General features: G+C 51.3%; 1 protein-coding gene across 1 annotated transcript in view; it reads right to left on the minus strand.

Annotated features, from left to right (window-relative positions):
* The window catches only part of SEZ6L (seizure related 6 homolog like), a 163,026-nt gene that overhangs the window by 99,685 nt on the left and 48,801 nt on the right, over positions 1-14,540 (minus strand). The window lies entirely within an intron of this gene.

The following is a 14,540-nucleotide window of genomic DNA, read 5'->3' on the forward strand; positions in this document are numbered from 1 at the left end:
GGGCTCGCTCCCTCCCGCGGGTGTTTAGACACCGGGCTACCTACCCTTCCCTGTCTGCATCTGGCAAGGTCCTTTTTGCTGGAGAATTGGGGAACATGGAGTCAAACATCACCATCCTCACGAGGTCCCCCCTGACCACCAAGCTCCACGAGGGCAAGGATGTAGGGCCCCAGTTTTCCCTTTCACTGATGCATCCCAAATGCCCACAACAATGCCTGGCACACAGTAAGTGTTCGATCAATGTCGAAGGAATGAGGTATGAGGGATACCATGCCCAGTGCCCATGACACAGCAATAGCTCAGTAGTTGGCAGCATATACATTATTGTTTAAATTGCTCCAAGCAGAGCATTTTCACATTAAGTGTCTGCTGTCTCCCGGGTACGAGACCAGATGCTTTTTAAATGCATTATCTCCTGTCCCTGGGACCACCAAGTAAGGCAGGTGCTATCATCACTTCCATCGGACAGAGGCTCTGGGAGGTGAGGCGACCCACCCTCACTCACTCAGCGGACAGGAACCGAGTCCACATTGCCTTGGCTGAGTTCCAAGTTTGCTTTTCAGCACCAGTCCTGTCTTCCAGGCGCCTGACGTAGGACACACCCAACGAACGGGGCTTTCTTCTCACTAAGAAGGAAGGGCTATTTGGTTGCAGCCTTTGCAAAAAAGGGGCCACACACGAGGAAGGAGAGAGGACCCACGAGACAGAGGGAACAGGGTGAGCAAAGGCCTGAGGTCGCCCAGGGGTGTATTCTCTGCATCTGCTGCGGGCCCAGCCTACCTACCCATCGGAAGCTCTGAAAGGGGACCCATCCCTGCTGCCGCGGGACCGGGGAGGGACAGCACCCGGGAGACATCAGCAAACAGTAAAGGAAGGAGTAGAATAAATTCCACGATTCAATGATATTTTCAGCTCAAGAAATCCTAGCCCAAGCTGGCTGAGGGAACCCCACCCCCCGGGGTGAAGCCGAGGCTGAGCTGGATTTCGGGGCCGGGGCCGCCGTTGGAGGTTGGGGAGGAGAGGGGAGATAATGACCTTGACACAAATGGCTTCCTGCGAGGACCTGCACGCACCAGCCCATGGTCACGCCAGCAGGTTGGGGGTGCATTTTCCCAATGTGGAAGGTGGCAAGAGAGAAAAGTGTTGCACTTTGGTGGGATAAATTGCCCCTTGGGTGTGAGAAGGAAGCAGCCCCTTGCGCTGGAAGGATCTGGGGTCTGGGGTCCAGGTCTCATCCTGAGTCAGTCCCCTGAGTGGCTCCAAGGCTGAGGGAAAGAACTGGAGCTCCAGAGTCCTGAGGGCTTGGGGTCAAGTCTAGACCCACTTCCTACTAGCCTCAGTCTCTTCCTCTGCACAGTGGGGATTACCAAAGCCCTTCTACATGGGCTTGTGGGTAAAATGATGCTTTGTGAATGGCAATAAAGAAACCAGGGGCAGAAGCCTGCCCGACAGTGCTCAGAAAGGCTTTGCGTGAACCTGGTGAACCAGCAAGTACTTACTGGCTACCTACTACGTGCAAGACGTTAAGGTACGTGCTGGGGATGGGGGTCCTAATGTCACTGCCAAGGACTCACTGCCCAATCCCCCCCCCCCCCCGCCCCGCTGGTAGGCACTTCCACTTCTGGAAAGTTCCACTGGCCTTTCTGTACTTTGTACCCAGCTGTTAAAACAAAAGGGTCTGGCCCTTTTGAGAAGCAGGGTATCCTCATGGTTAGCAACAGGAGTTCCGGCCGAAGAGACCGGTCTGGATCTCGATTCCTTCCTAACCGCATGGGCCTCCACCAGGGCACTCACCCCTGTCGGAGCTTCTGGCTCACCATCTGCAAACCAAGGGTAAAAATAGGATCCAGCTCCTTGCGCTCCTGCGAGAATCAAACGGAATAGCTTCTGCGAAGCCTGGCTCACTATCGGTGCCCCGCCAACAGCCGGCGCCACTATTTTCGCTGTGATTGTTGGGAAGCAGGGCCCGCGTTTCACTCTCCGCGCGGCGTCTGAAAGCCACCAGGAGGTGGTGCCTGGCTCGCCGTAGGTGCGAGCGCGCAGTTTGGAAGTAAACGAAGGAGTGACTGCACGCATGCCACCCTGGTACAGGGCCGTCTTTGCAAACACGGCTCCCCGACTTCTCAACTTCTCGCTTCTTCCAGATGGGACCCGTATTTTTAGTTCCGATCCTCCCGCCGGGTTCCCTCTCTCGTGGGCGCTGCCCGGCGGAAGCTCATCGTAGGCGCTTATGCAACACGAGCCTGTGCTTGCACCTCATTTTAGGGTAAATGGTGCCAATGAAACGACCTTGATGTCCACAGCACGGGGCTCGGAGAGCCCCTCTTAAGCCACCTTAGCCCTCCTGCCCCTCTGAATGGTGCCCTGCCCCACTAACTGGTGACAGGGACCCTGGTTACTTAAGCCCCTGTCTGTTCCTCAGGCAGGCAGAACCCACCTCTTCTGCTTCCTCCCAGGCACTCGGGCCCACCAGCCCCTCCATCAAGAATTACCCCAGACGGCGGGCCTGATGGTGCAAAATGAATATTCTGGCTGCTTTTCAGTTTCCAGATTAATCGGGGACAAACGGGAACTCAGCCCCCTCAACCAATCATCCAAGGCAGCCAGCTGTAACTAGGTAGACACTTAAACAGCCGGCGTGTGAAATAGCGCGCCTGCACTGTGCTGATTAAAAAAATTCCAAATCCTTATTCCCCAAGGCCCCCGGCTTGGAGGCTTGGGAGCAGATGGGGCGGGGCGGGGGGCACATGGGGCCGCCTCAGCAGCCACAGTCGGTCATCCTGGCCGAGTAATAAATCATTCACTTGCCTGGTTGTATTAACTAAACAATACGAGTAACACGTAAGTAGGGTTTACTTTGTGCCAAACGCTTTACAAGTATTAACTCGTTTTATCCTCCCAGCGACACTGCAAGGCAAGGACCGTCACCATAGCCATTTTATAGATGAGGGCACGGAGGCCCAGAGAAGGAAAATGACCTGCCCAGGTTCACCAGCTGGTGAGTGGGCCCAGTACCCCTCCTGACCCCTTTATAATGGTAATTCCATTTGATCCCCGTGACAACCCTATGAGGAAGGAACTTGGTTATCTTTGTTTGACATGTGGGGAAACTAAGGCTCAGGGAGATGAAGTCATGCTTTAAGTGGCTAAGCCAGGATTTGAACCCAGGTCTATGTAACTCAAGATCACATTACCTAGAGGGCTTCTAGAGGGTTCCTGGGAGCACAGGCCACAGGCCAGAGATAGCCTGAGTGGTTGATGGCAGTTTCTGGGGGACACATAGTGTGCTGAGTCCTGGCTGAGGCAGGAGATAAAGGGCAACAGGGTCACTGGTAGAATCTGGATGTGAGAGGAACCACTGTGCATGAGGCCTGGTGTGCATGGGGGACCAGAGTGCATGGGGGACTGGTGTGCATGGAGGACCTGAGTTCATGGGGGACTGGTGTGCATGGGGGACCTGAGTTCATGGGGGACCTGAGTTTATGGGGGACTAATGTGCATGGAGGACTAGTGTGTACGGGGAACTGGAGTGCATGGGGGACCAGTGTTGCCTGGGGGACTGGTCTGTATGGGGTATTGGAGAGCATAGGGGACTGGTGTGTATGGGCTTCTGCCCAGGAAGGAGAGGAGGAGGAACATGAAAGGGACGTGGTGACAGTGAGGATGTGGCTGGCAGTAGATATGCCGAGCCAGGGCTCAGCGGTCACGGTTAGTATGGAGTCCTGCAGGCAGTGTCAACAAATTTTAAGCTGGAGAAACCTGACCGTTTAGCTAGCAGGTTCAGCTGTACTTTTGCTAAGTATAGAGTTCCCACTAGGGTTTCAAAATGCGTATCCTATCTCTCAGACCCTCCCATCATGCCTTTCAAAGACTGGGAACTGGCAGTTTGTACCATAGTCTCTCCTATCCATGGGAGATAAGTTCCAAGACCCACAGTGGATGGCCAAAACCCCGGAGAGTACCGAACTCCACAGATGCTGTGCTTTTTCCTGTACGCGCCTTTTCACCTAGAGGAAGCACTTCATGGCTTCGCTCTGGTGTATCCAAAGGGCCAGCATCACTACTCCTGCATTTGGTGTCCATTATTGAGTAAAATAAGGGTGGTTTGCACACAAGCACTGTGACGGCCGAGCTGATAACTGAGGCAGCTGCTAAGTGACAAACAGGAGGGCGAGCTCGGACATGCTGGACAGAGGGACGGTTCACGCCTCAGGCGGGATAAAGCGGGACAGTGTGAGCTTTCACCACACCCCTGAGAACGGTGCACGATTGAAAACTTATGAATTGTTTACACTTGGAATTTTCCATTTACAGCCATGAGTCGTTTACCTGCGGGGCTATGTTCTGGCAAATGCGTTAGTGGGTGAGTTCGTCGTTGTGCTAGAATCACAGAGCGCACTTCCACAAACCCAGGTGGTGCCGCCTACCGCGCACCGAGGCTTCATGCTGTGCAGGGGGTGCTGGTGTGTTCCCATGTCACAAGCCTGTCCAGCGTGCTACTGTACAGAGTACTGTAGGCGATTATAGCGCAGTGGTAAGTATTTGTGTATCCAAACATCTCGAAACATAGAAATGGTACAGTAGCAATACAGATGAAAGATAAAAATGGAACCCCTGAGCATTTAGCATGAACAGAGCTGCAGGACTAGAAGCTGTGCTGGGTGAGTCAGGGAGGGAGTGGGGAGTGAGTGTGAAGGCCAAGGGCATTACCGTTCCCGACTGTAGACGTCATAAACACTGTGTACGTAGGCTACACCACATTTATAAAATGTATAGTTGTTACAGTATGGTTAACTATGTATCCTCCATGCCCATCTTGTAACTACTAATTAGCACTTCTTAATCCCACCCCCTTTTTTTTTACCCAGTCCCCAGCGCCCCTCCCCTCTGGCCAGCATCAATCTGTGCTCTGTATCTATGAGCCCATTTCTATTGTGTTTGTTCATTTATTCTAGATCCCACCTACACGTGATGTCATCGGGCATGTGTCTCTCAGCCTGGCTTATTTCACTTACTGCACGTAACACCCTCTGGGTCCATCCTAGGTCCGTGCTGTTGCAAGTGGTAACATTTCACTCTTTCTTACGGCCAAATAACACTCTGCTGTACAAATGCTCCACAACTCTTTTATCCACTCGTCTGCTGATGGACACTTGGGTTACTCCCATAGCTTGGCTACTGTAAATAACGCTGCAATGAACATGGGTGCGTACAGTCTTTTGAATGAGTGTTTTGGGTTTTTTTTTTTTGCAATCTTTATGCCACAACACTAGGATGATTACAGTGTCACTGGGCAATGAAATTGTCTTAGCCTCATTGTAATCCATGGCACCACTGTTGTATTTGTGGTCTGTCATAGACCAAAGCATTGCTATGTGGTGCGTGACTGCAACGTCTTTGAACCCCAGTCAACCGTGGGGAATTGAAACCACAGAAAGCAAAACTGCAGACAAGGGGGGAGGGACTACTGTAACTACCTTTTGAAATAAATGTCACAAGTGAAATTAATCAAGTCTGCAGTCTCTAAAGGTCTGACCACCTCCCACTTCCATTCTCATTCCCGATATTTAATAAATCTCCCTTCCCAGACCAACCAAATACATACACAAATAGCCTAAAAAACAAAATGTCATCTGTTCTGGAGAGCTGCTGGAAGTGCCCAAGCCACACCGAAGACTGTACATCATTTAGGCTGGAGGGAGCTCAACAACACCGGTGTTCGCAAGCCATCCGAGGGCTGGCTCAGCCCCAGGGGCCTAATGGGCCGGCCGTTGTGCCGCAGGCTGTCTTCAAACTCCAAACGTAATCAGAGCGCTCCGTGACAGCTTTAACGGCAGAGGTAGAGAAAACCCTTTCCCACGTCCACTTGAAGGGATTGTCATCACTGAGAAACTGCTGGGTGGGCAGAGGCCCTGGTGGGCGGCAGCCAGGAGGAGATGGAGACTGAGCCATCTGCAAAGCGAACCCAGAGGGCAGCGGGGAGGGAGGGCCAGGACTGGTGGCGGTGGCGCCTCTGCAGTGATGGGAGCACAGCCTGGGGCCACACGCTCAGCCACTCAGCATCACTGTGGGGCTTCTCTGTTACTTGGCGACCAGATAGTCTTTCTCTAAATCTGACGGTCTCTTCTTTCTGTGCTTGGAATCTTCCCATGGCCCCCACAAGGCCTTAGGATAAACACCAATGCTTTCAGTGACAGGACTGGCCCTCTGTTCCACAGCCCTGGCCACCCTGGAGATCTGGGCTCCAGGCAGAGAGAACTGCTACAATCCCCCAGAGGGCCAGCCTGGCTCATCCGCCAGGCCTTTGCCTACCCCATTTTCTTGGTTAAGAATGTCTTCTCTCTCTTCCTTGATTTAGAATGCCTTCCATCCCTTTCACCTGGCTAATGTCTGTTTATCTTTGATGTTCCGTAGAGGTGTTACCTCTTCCAGGGAGCCTTCCCGGGATACATCCAGCTGTTTGTACACCTGCCCTGCCATCGTGCTCCCATCACATCTCACTGGCTTGCCCCTTTTCCTCTCCGGCCTGGCAGCTCCCTGAGGGCAGTGGCTCTGGCTGTGCCTTGAGTAGCCTTGTGTTCCTAATGCCCGGCCCATGGCTAGTATTCAGTAACTGTCTGTTGAAGACATAAGTGACAAATTACATGAATAAATGAATGCATGCACGGATATCCTGTGGCAGTGGCTCTCAACCAAGTTTGATTTTGCCCCCGGGAGACATGTGGCAGTGTCTGGAGCCCTTTTTTTGTTTGTCATGACCTGAGGGGGGGATGGGGAGGAGTCCTACTGGCGTCTAGTGCACAGAGGGGCCAGGGACGCTATCAAATATCCTACAATGCAAAGGCCTAATTTCCCCAGTAAGTTTATAACCTGGCAAGGCACACAAGAGCAACAGCTGAGAAACTGCTGGAAAACAGAACAGGAACATTTATGGAGACGCCCCCCTCCCTCATCACACACACTATCAGGCATGGGGGGATATCTTTGCCCTGTTGAACTCCTACTCACCTGTCAAGACCCAGCTTAGATAGTGCCTCCTCCAGGTAGCCTTCCATGATGCCCCAATCCAGGCTCCATCTGTGCCTTCTCTCTGCTGCTACAATTTCCATCACACTGTCCTACCATTATTTGTATATGCGACTGTCTCCCCTCCAGTCTGAGGACAGGGGTGGAGTCCTAACTGCCTTTATTTCTCCAGTGCTTGGGGAACGAATGTTTCATTAAATGTCTGGGGAAATAAAAACCTGAAATGGGACTATTGCAGCCATGGAGCCAACAGCGGGGTTTTCCCGCCTTCCGGAGCCTGGGGGACACCTGTGTGTGGACCACTAGTGCCGAGATGCTCACGGGCACGGAGAGCTCCCACCCCCCAGTCACGACCTGACGTGGAGGAGGAAGGCCGTTCCGGGCTGTCAGTACTTTGCCACTGACTTTGCTGCCAAGCCAGAGAGCAAGACGTTCTCCCAGTGAGCACGTCAACTCACAAGCTATGAATTAAAAAGGAGAAAAAAAAGATCTGCTAATTCTGACCCACTCTATTTTTTTCTCACAGCTGCTTCGGAGGGAATGCACTGTGACTTTCAGATGGAACATTTCTTTGGCTGAAGTTCCCCTCTCGCCGCCTGCCTGGTCATTTCCCTCCCGCAGGGCGCAGCCTGCTGGGAGCTGAGGGCGCGTGGGCTTCGGGGTCATGCAGACCTGGCTGTGGTCTGCCACTTTGTAACCTTGTCTCTCTGAGCCTCAGTTCCCCCACCTTAGAATCCTAACTTCTGAGCAGTTCCAGGAAGCACGTAGACTTTGGGGCTGTCCGTGCCAGCGTCACCCAAGTGCCCACCGAGGGTCTGAAACCACCTGCAGGATGCTTAGTTCCAAAGGGAGGCAGGGCTTCGGATCCTTGGAAGGGAGCTTCCCCATTCCTGGCTTCCATTCCCGTCTTTAGAGAATAGTAACGCTCTGACCTGTCCACGGTAAGTGGCCTCAGTCATCACTTAGCCATGCAGTTCCCCCACTGCCCTCACGAGGAAACTGAGGCCCAGAGAGGGGGAGGGAGGGCTGCAGAGGCACGGGGCCTCCCGGCCTCACTCAGTGTGCCGCATTTTCTCCTTCGTATTAATAACAATGGCATCTACCATTTATTAAGTGCTTAATCATGTGCCAGGCACTGAATTATCTTAACACCCTATGGGGGAAAATATCCATAAAGGAAAAAAATGATCAACTGCACCTCATAAAATGAAGAGTTTTTGCTCTTCAAAAGACACCGTTAAGAAAATGACGACTTCTGGTCAAGATGGCAGCGTAGGCCGACATGGCTCACCTCTTTGCACAACCACATTAAAATTACAGCAAAAATATAAAGCAATCATTGCAGAGAACCAAGGGAAATCAAGTTGAACAGAAGTCTGACAACAATGGAATTAAAGAAACCACATCCATCCAGACTGGTAGGAGGGGCACAGATGCAGAAACAGGCTGGTCTCACACACCCACCTGTGGTGGATTAAAAATTTGGGAGGGATAAATCTGGAGTGAGGAGTCCCAGCCCCACCCCAGACACCCCAGCCCAGGGTTCCAGTGCCAGGAAGATAAGTTCCCCACAACTTCTGGCTGCAAAAACCAGTGGAGACCCAAGTCTGTGGAAGAAACTGCTGAAGCCCCAAAGAGTTCCTCTTAAAGAACCCACACATGGACTCCCCTACTCAGGATCACTCCTTCTGGGTTCCAGTGAGATGGTGGCAGCTTGAGGGGCACCCGTGGTGTGCGGAGGGTGGCTGAGGAGTCTGGCATCAAAGCAAGCAGAGGCCATTGTCCCTTTTCTGGTCCCTCTCCCCAAAAAGTCAGCAGCCTGGTGCTGTATCTAAGATTCCATCAACCCAGCTAACACTGTTTGACCTGCCTTGGAGATCCGCAGAGACTCTGCCCCACCCAAGCTGCAGCTCCATATGAAGGATCTTGACTCAAGCTTCACAACTTCCTAAATCTTTTCAAACAGCTGGCATCAGTAAGTCCCAGGCCTGGAACTAGCAGCCCAGATTCACAGCTTGGCTTCACCTAGAAATCTCCAAGCCCAGCACAAGTAGCAGCCATCTCAGATTGCTTTATAACTTAGGCAAGGTGGCCCTGGGCAAAGCACAGGTCAGGGCTGACCTTGACCTGCACCACCCAGGAAACCCCAGGGCCAGTGCACCTAGTGGGTAGCTACAGACAACATCAGAGCACCACCACCCTGCCCATGCACAGCTAATCCTTCATGGAGGTCTGAGGTTGGTGGTAAGTGGTCACAGCCAAGACTTGCAGCTGACTGGCCTGGGTAAATCCCTGCCATTGATCTGCCAACAGCAGCCAAGGCTCAACTACAGGAGGAGGGTGTACTCAGCCATACAAATGGTGCACCTTGAGTACCCAGCTTGCATGATACGGGAAGCCTGTGCCACTGGATCTTCCAGGACACCTACTACATTAGGCCACACTGTAAAGACACAGAGTCAAAGCAGTTCTACCTAATACATAGAAACAAACACAGGGAGGATGCCAAAATGAGGAAACAAAGAAACATGGCCCAAATGAAAGAACAAATCAAAACTCCAGAAAAAGAGCTAAACGAAATAGAGATAAGTAATCTATCAGAAGCAGAGTTCAAAACACTGGGTATAAGGATGCTCAAGGAACTTAGTGAGGATCTCAACAGCATATAAAAGACCCAGTCAGAAACAAAGGATACACTAATTGAAATAAAGAACAATTTACAGGGAAACAACAGCAGAGTGGATGAAGTTGAGAATTAAATCAATGATTTGGAACATAAGGGAGCAAAAAACAACTAATCAGAACAAGAAGAAAAGAGAATCCAAAAAATGAGGATAGCATAAGCAGCCAGTGGGACAACTTTAAGCAATCCAGCACTCACTTCATGTGGGTGCCAGAAGGAGAAGAGAAAGAGCAAGAAATTAGGAATGTATTTGAAAAAATAATGAAAGAAAACCTCCGTAATTTGGTGAAAGAAATAGACATGCAAGTCCAGGAAGCACAGAGAGTCCCAAACAAGACGGCTGTAAAGAGGACCACCCCAAGGGACATCATAATTAAGATTCCAAAGGTTAAAGATAAAGAAATGGGAGAGTGGGTGTGGGAGAATGAGTGAAGAGGTGAGGGGATTCAGAAGCACAAATAGGTAGTTACAGAATAGCCATGGGGATGTACAGTACAGTATGGGAAAGGGAGTAGCCAAAGAACTCACTCCTATGACCTGTGGACATGAACAAGGGTGGGGGGATGGCTGAGGGTGTAGTGGGTGCTGAGTAGAGGGAGAAAAGGGGGAAAAATCAGGACAGCTCTAATAGTGTAATCAATAATATATAATTTTAAAAAAGAAAATAAAGACAAACCACAGATGGGGAGAAATTATTTGAAAATCTCATATGTGATAAGGAAATATACCCAGAATATATAAATAATTCTCAAAACTCAACAATAATAAAATAATCAACCTCCCAAAGTGGGCAACACATTTGAACAGGCACTATCCCCCACAAGATATATGAATGGCAAATAAGTATGTGAAAATATGTTCAACATCACTAGTCATGAGGGAAATGAAAATTAAAAACCCCAGAGAGATACCCTGACACACCTATTAGAATGGCTAAAATTAAAAAGACAGACAGTCTCAAGTGTTGACAAGGATGGGAAGGATCCGGAGCTTTTATTTGTATGTGGTGGGATGTAAAATGGTGCCACCATGTTGGAAAACAACTAGAAAGTTTCGTAGAAAGTTAAATCTACACCCACCATGAGATCCGACAATTCCGCCCCTAGGTGTTTACCTGAGAGAATGAGAACACGTGTCCGAGGATAGACGTGCACACATGTCTGCAGCAGACCCGACTGGAAATGTCTGTCAACAGTGACTGGATGAATGAAATGTGGCACACGCATACAATGCAAGGCTGTCCAGCAAGAAAGAGGGAGGAGCTTCTGATACCCACAACAGCATGAGGAATCTCAAAGAAAATTTACACTGAGTAAAATAAGCCAGATTAAAAACAAATAGAGTACCTATTACACAATCCCATTTATAGAAAATTCTAGGAAAATGCAAAATAATATATAGCGAGAATGGTAGCCTGGGGAAGGTGGGGGAAGTGGGAAGAAATAGGAGAAAGAAATTTTTACAAAAGGGCACACAAACTCTTTTAGGGTGGTGTTTGTGTTCATTATCTTGAGAGTGGTGATGGTTTCATGGGTGTATATATATCCCGAAACTTATCAAATTGTACATTTTAAACATGTGCACTTAACTGAATGCCAATTATACCTCAGTAAAGCTGGCAAAACACCCCTATGAAGTCAATGCTATTTTACTCCTATTTCACAGAAAGATAAACTGAGGGTCAGAGAGGTTAGGTCATTTGCATAGGGTCACCCAGATAGTAAGTGGTGAAGCTGGGACTCAAACCCAGGAGGTCGTGACCGAGAAACCCCATTTCTCAATTGCTAGGGTACTCTGTCCCCCAGTCCCCCGTGGTTTGATGTTATCTGTGGTAAGATGAGAGAGAGAAGGAGAGCGAGAGAGAGAAACACTCCTAAGAAGAACAGGGTGGTCTGTTCCCCTAAACCACTTGCTCTACCCAGAGCTGCTCCTGACCCCAGACGACAGTGTCCACCATCCCACACTTCCCTCCTGCCTGAGATGCCCCCGCCATGTGCCTCTCCCCGGTCCTGGCTGCTCGGTAAACGGAGGGGCTGTGCTCTCTGCTGCTGCCCTGGTCAGTACCAAAGCTGGTCTCCTTCAAGCTTCCCATGGCACGTACACAGCAAGCCCGTGCCTCCCACGGGCGGCTTGCCCACAGCGACTGGCCTCCCCTTTCACAGCACTGGCCGCCTTCTGATTCCTCAAACACCCCAAACTTGTCCCCTCCTTAGGACCTCTGTGGTCACGGCTCCCTTCCCGGGAACATTCTCCCCAGTTCTCTCTGGGGCTCCCTCCCTCCCTTTACTCGAGCCTCTGCTTAAATGTCCTCTCCTCTCGGAAGCCTCGCCTGGCCACTCTGGTCAGTGGTCACCAGGGTCAGTCTCCTCTTCATTTCCCTGAGGCGTTTCCTCCAAAGTCCCAGCTGTGTCCTCTGTTCCTCTGGCTGCATGCTGACTGTTTAGTATTGGATTTATGCCGCTAGCATATAAGGGCCACAAAGACATCTTGCCGGTGCCGTTCACCGCGTTTTCCCACCGCTTAGCTCCTGTGCCCGACACAGAGTTGATGCTCAACAGATATCTGTTGAATGAATGAACAACCGGCCCCAGGTCGCACAGCACGTGAGAGGTGGTGCAATCAGGGCAGGCTGCCTGGAGGAAAAACTCATTTCTCTCTCTTCTCCCTTATGATCAAGGAATAACCCTCAGGTGGTTTACCTTTTCCCTCCCTCAGTTTCCCCAGTTGTAAGCAGGGGGTCGATGAGACTATTGTCATGGCCCCACCAGCTCTGACTCGGGGTTCTATGAAATGGCAGGTTCCTCTTGTGTCATCGTCCTTGGCCCCACGGCCTGTGAGCTGCTCTGGGGACATCGATTGCCAAGGCCATGGTGCAGCCTGGCTCTTACACTACAGAAGTCCTTGTGGCAGCTGAGGGCCTTTCAGGGACGTCACCTGGCAAACTAGAACCCAATGCGATGCTGTGTGTATTAACAATTCCAGGGCGCAGAGAGGGGGCTTAATCTATCAACATTGTTTAAGCCAAAATATAGGGATGGGCCAAAGTCGGTTTACAGCTGCACTGTGACATGCTTCCGAGTTACTGAAGCTGTTGTGATAAGCATGACCTGCGTGTCTTCCATGCAAACAGCCGTGAGCCCACTTTTGCCTTCCCTGTGTGTGCAGGGCCTGACTTGCCTTTACTGGCAGAGCTGGGCGCGCTGATTATCGCCCCGGCCTGGTGTGTGTGGGAGAAGCAGCTTCGTGGCTCAGTGGTTCCCAGCCCTGGCTGCACGCTTGAGTCACCTGTATCACTTCCTCATTTTCCCTACTCCCCATTCCCAGAGCCTGTCTAGACTGATCTGGGGTGAGACCCCCAGCCTTGGTCTTTTGTAAGAGTCCCCCAAGTTACATGGAGGTACAGAGGCGGTTAAGGACCACTGGTTATAGAAACTGGGGCAGCTCAGTCTGGGTCACCGGGAAGGTACGTGTTAGGTCACCGATCGCCAGGTATCACCCCAGACCTGCCGAATCAACATCTCTGTGGGCAGTGGGTGGGGCCTAGCAGTCCACATCTTCTAATAAGCAACCGGGTGATTGTTATGCATGTTAATTATTTTGATTGCTTTGTAAGCAGCAGCTTTATGGAGGTCTCACTGACATACAATAAACTGCATCTATAAAGACCACAGTTTGATACATAAACATTCAAGAAACCATCACGGCAGTCAAGAGAGTGGAGACTGGACTCTCCATCCACCACCCTGAAGTTTCCTCCAACGCACCTTAAACTTTGAGCATAGCTGGCTTAGGAGAAAAGCCAAGTTGCCCAGAACAGTACTTAAGAGGCTGCCTTTGGCTTCGGAGACCTGTCCCAGTGCTTCTACATGTCAGCTGTGGGACTGCTGGGCAGCGGCGTCCCCTCTGAGCCTCAGTTTCTTCATTGTCATGGTCCCAAACTCGCCATATTTTGGGGAACATCAAAGGAGATGTTTGGAGAGCACCTTGCTCAGAGTGAGCCCCCGTGGGCAGGAACTGCCGTGAACAGTAGACCCACCTCCACCTCCCTGTCCTCGCGGTGGGCTGAGGGGAGGGCGCAGAACCGGGAAGGACAGAGAAATGCTTGGGGAGAGGGAGGGGTGCAAAGGGCTGACGGTCTCGTCTTCTTCTCCGTTGGGTGCGCATTGCCCGGACCCATGCTGGCACGTACTGGGCTTTCAAAGGAAATGGTGGAGCGACAAATGACGTATTGTCCAGCACATACAGGGCACTGGGGTGGCAGTGGGCTGTTGTAAAGCCTTATCTTCCCCGCGCTTCCATGCCCACCTTCATCCACCTGCTCTCCTGACCACACCCCCACCCCCACCTCTGATTAGGGTCACACGTCTGCAGCCTGGCCCTCTGTCTTCCCAGACGCTGTCACTTCTCAGAGCACGGTTATGTCCTCGGGGACAAGGACGCTTATTTTAATTTAGCTCATTCGTTTCTCTTCAGAAGTTCATTTGCTCGCACTTTTGCTCACTGAGTCCATTGTTCAGGCAGGACAGACCCTTCACGTGGTTGTTTCTGCGCCTCTGCTGGAGTGCGCCTGTGTTATCCCAGCACTCGGTGCTGTGGGAGGAGCCTTGATACGTGCTTGCTAACTAAGTGAACGCAGGAGAAGCAGGCTCCCTGTCCCTGTGCTGTTCGCCGGGACACCTTTATCAGTGAAGATGACTTCTCCCTGTTCTCCGCTCCCGCCGAGGGTCTGTGTCCCTCCCAAGGCCATCAGCACATTTTCAGTGAGAGGCACTGTGAGTGTTCCCTGCATTTGTGCAAATCTTTTCTCACCAGCTGAGCTGCCAAGTGCACT

This window comes from Phyllostomus hastatus, unplaced genomic scaffold, assembly GCF_019186645.2.
Source record: "Phyllostomus hastatus isolate PE091 unplaced genomic scaffold, TTU_PhHast_1.1 phas_contig_1162, whole genome shotgun sequence".
NCBI classification, from domain to species: domain Eukaryota; kingdom Metazoa; phylum Chordata; class Mammalia; order Chiroptera; family Phyllostomidae; genus Phyllostomus; species Phyllostomus hastatus.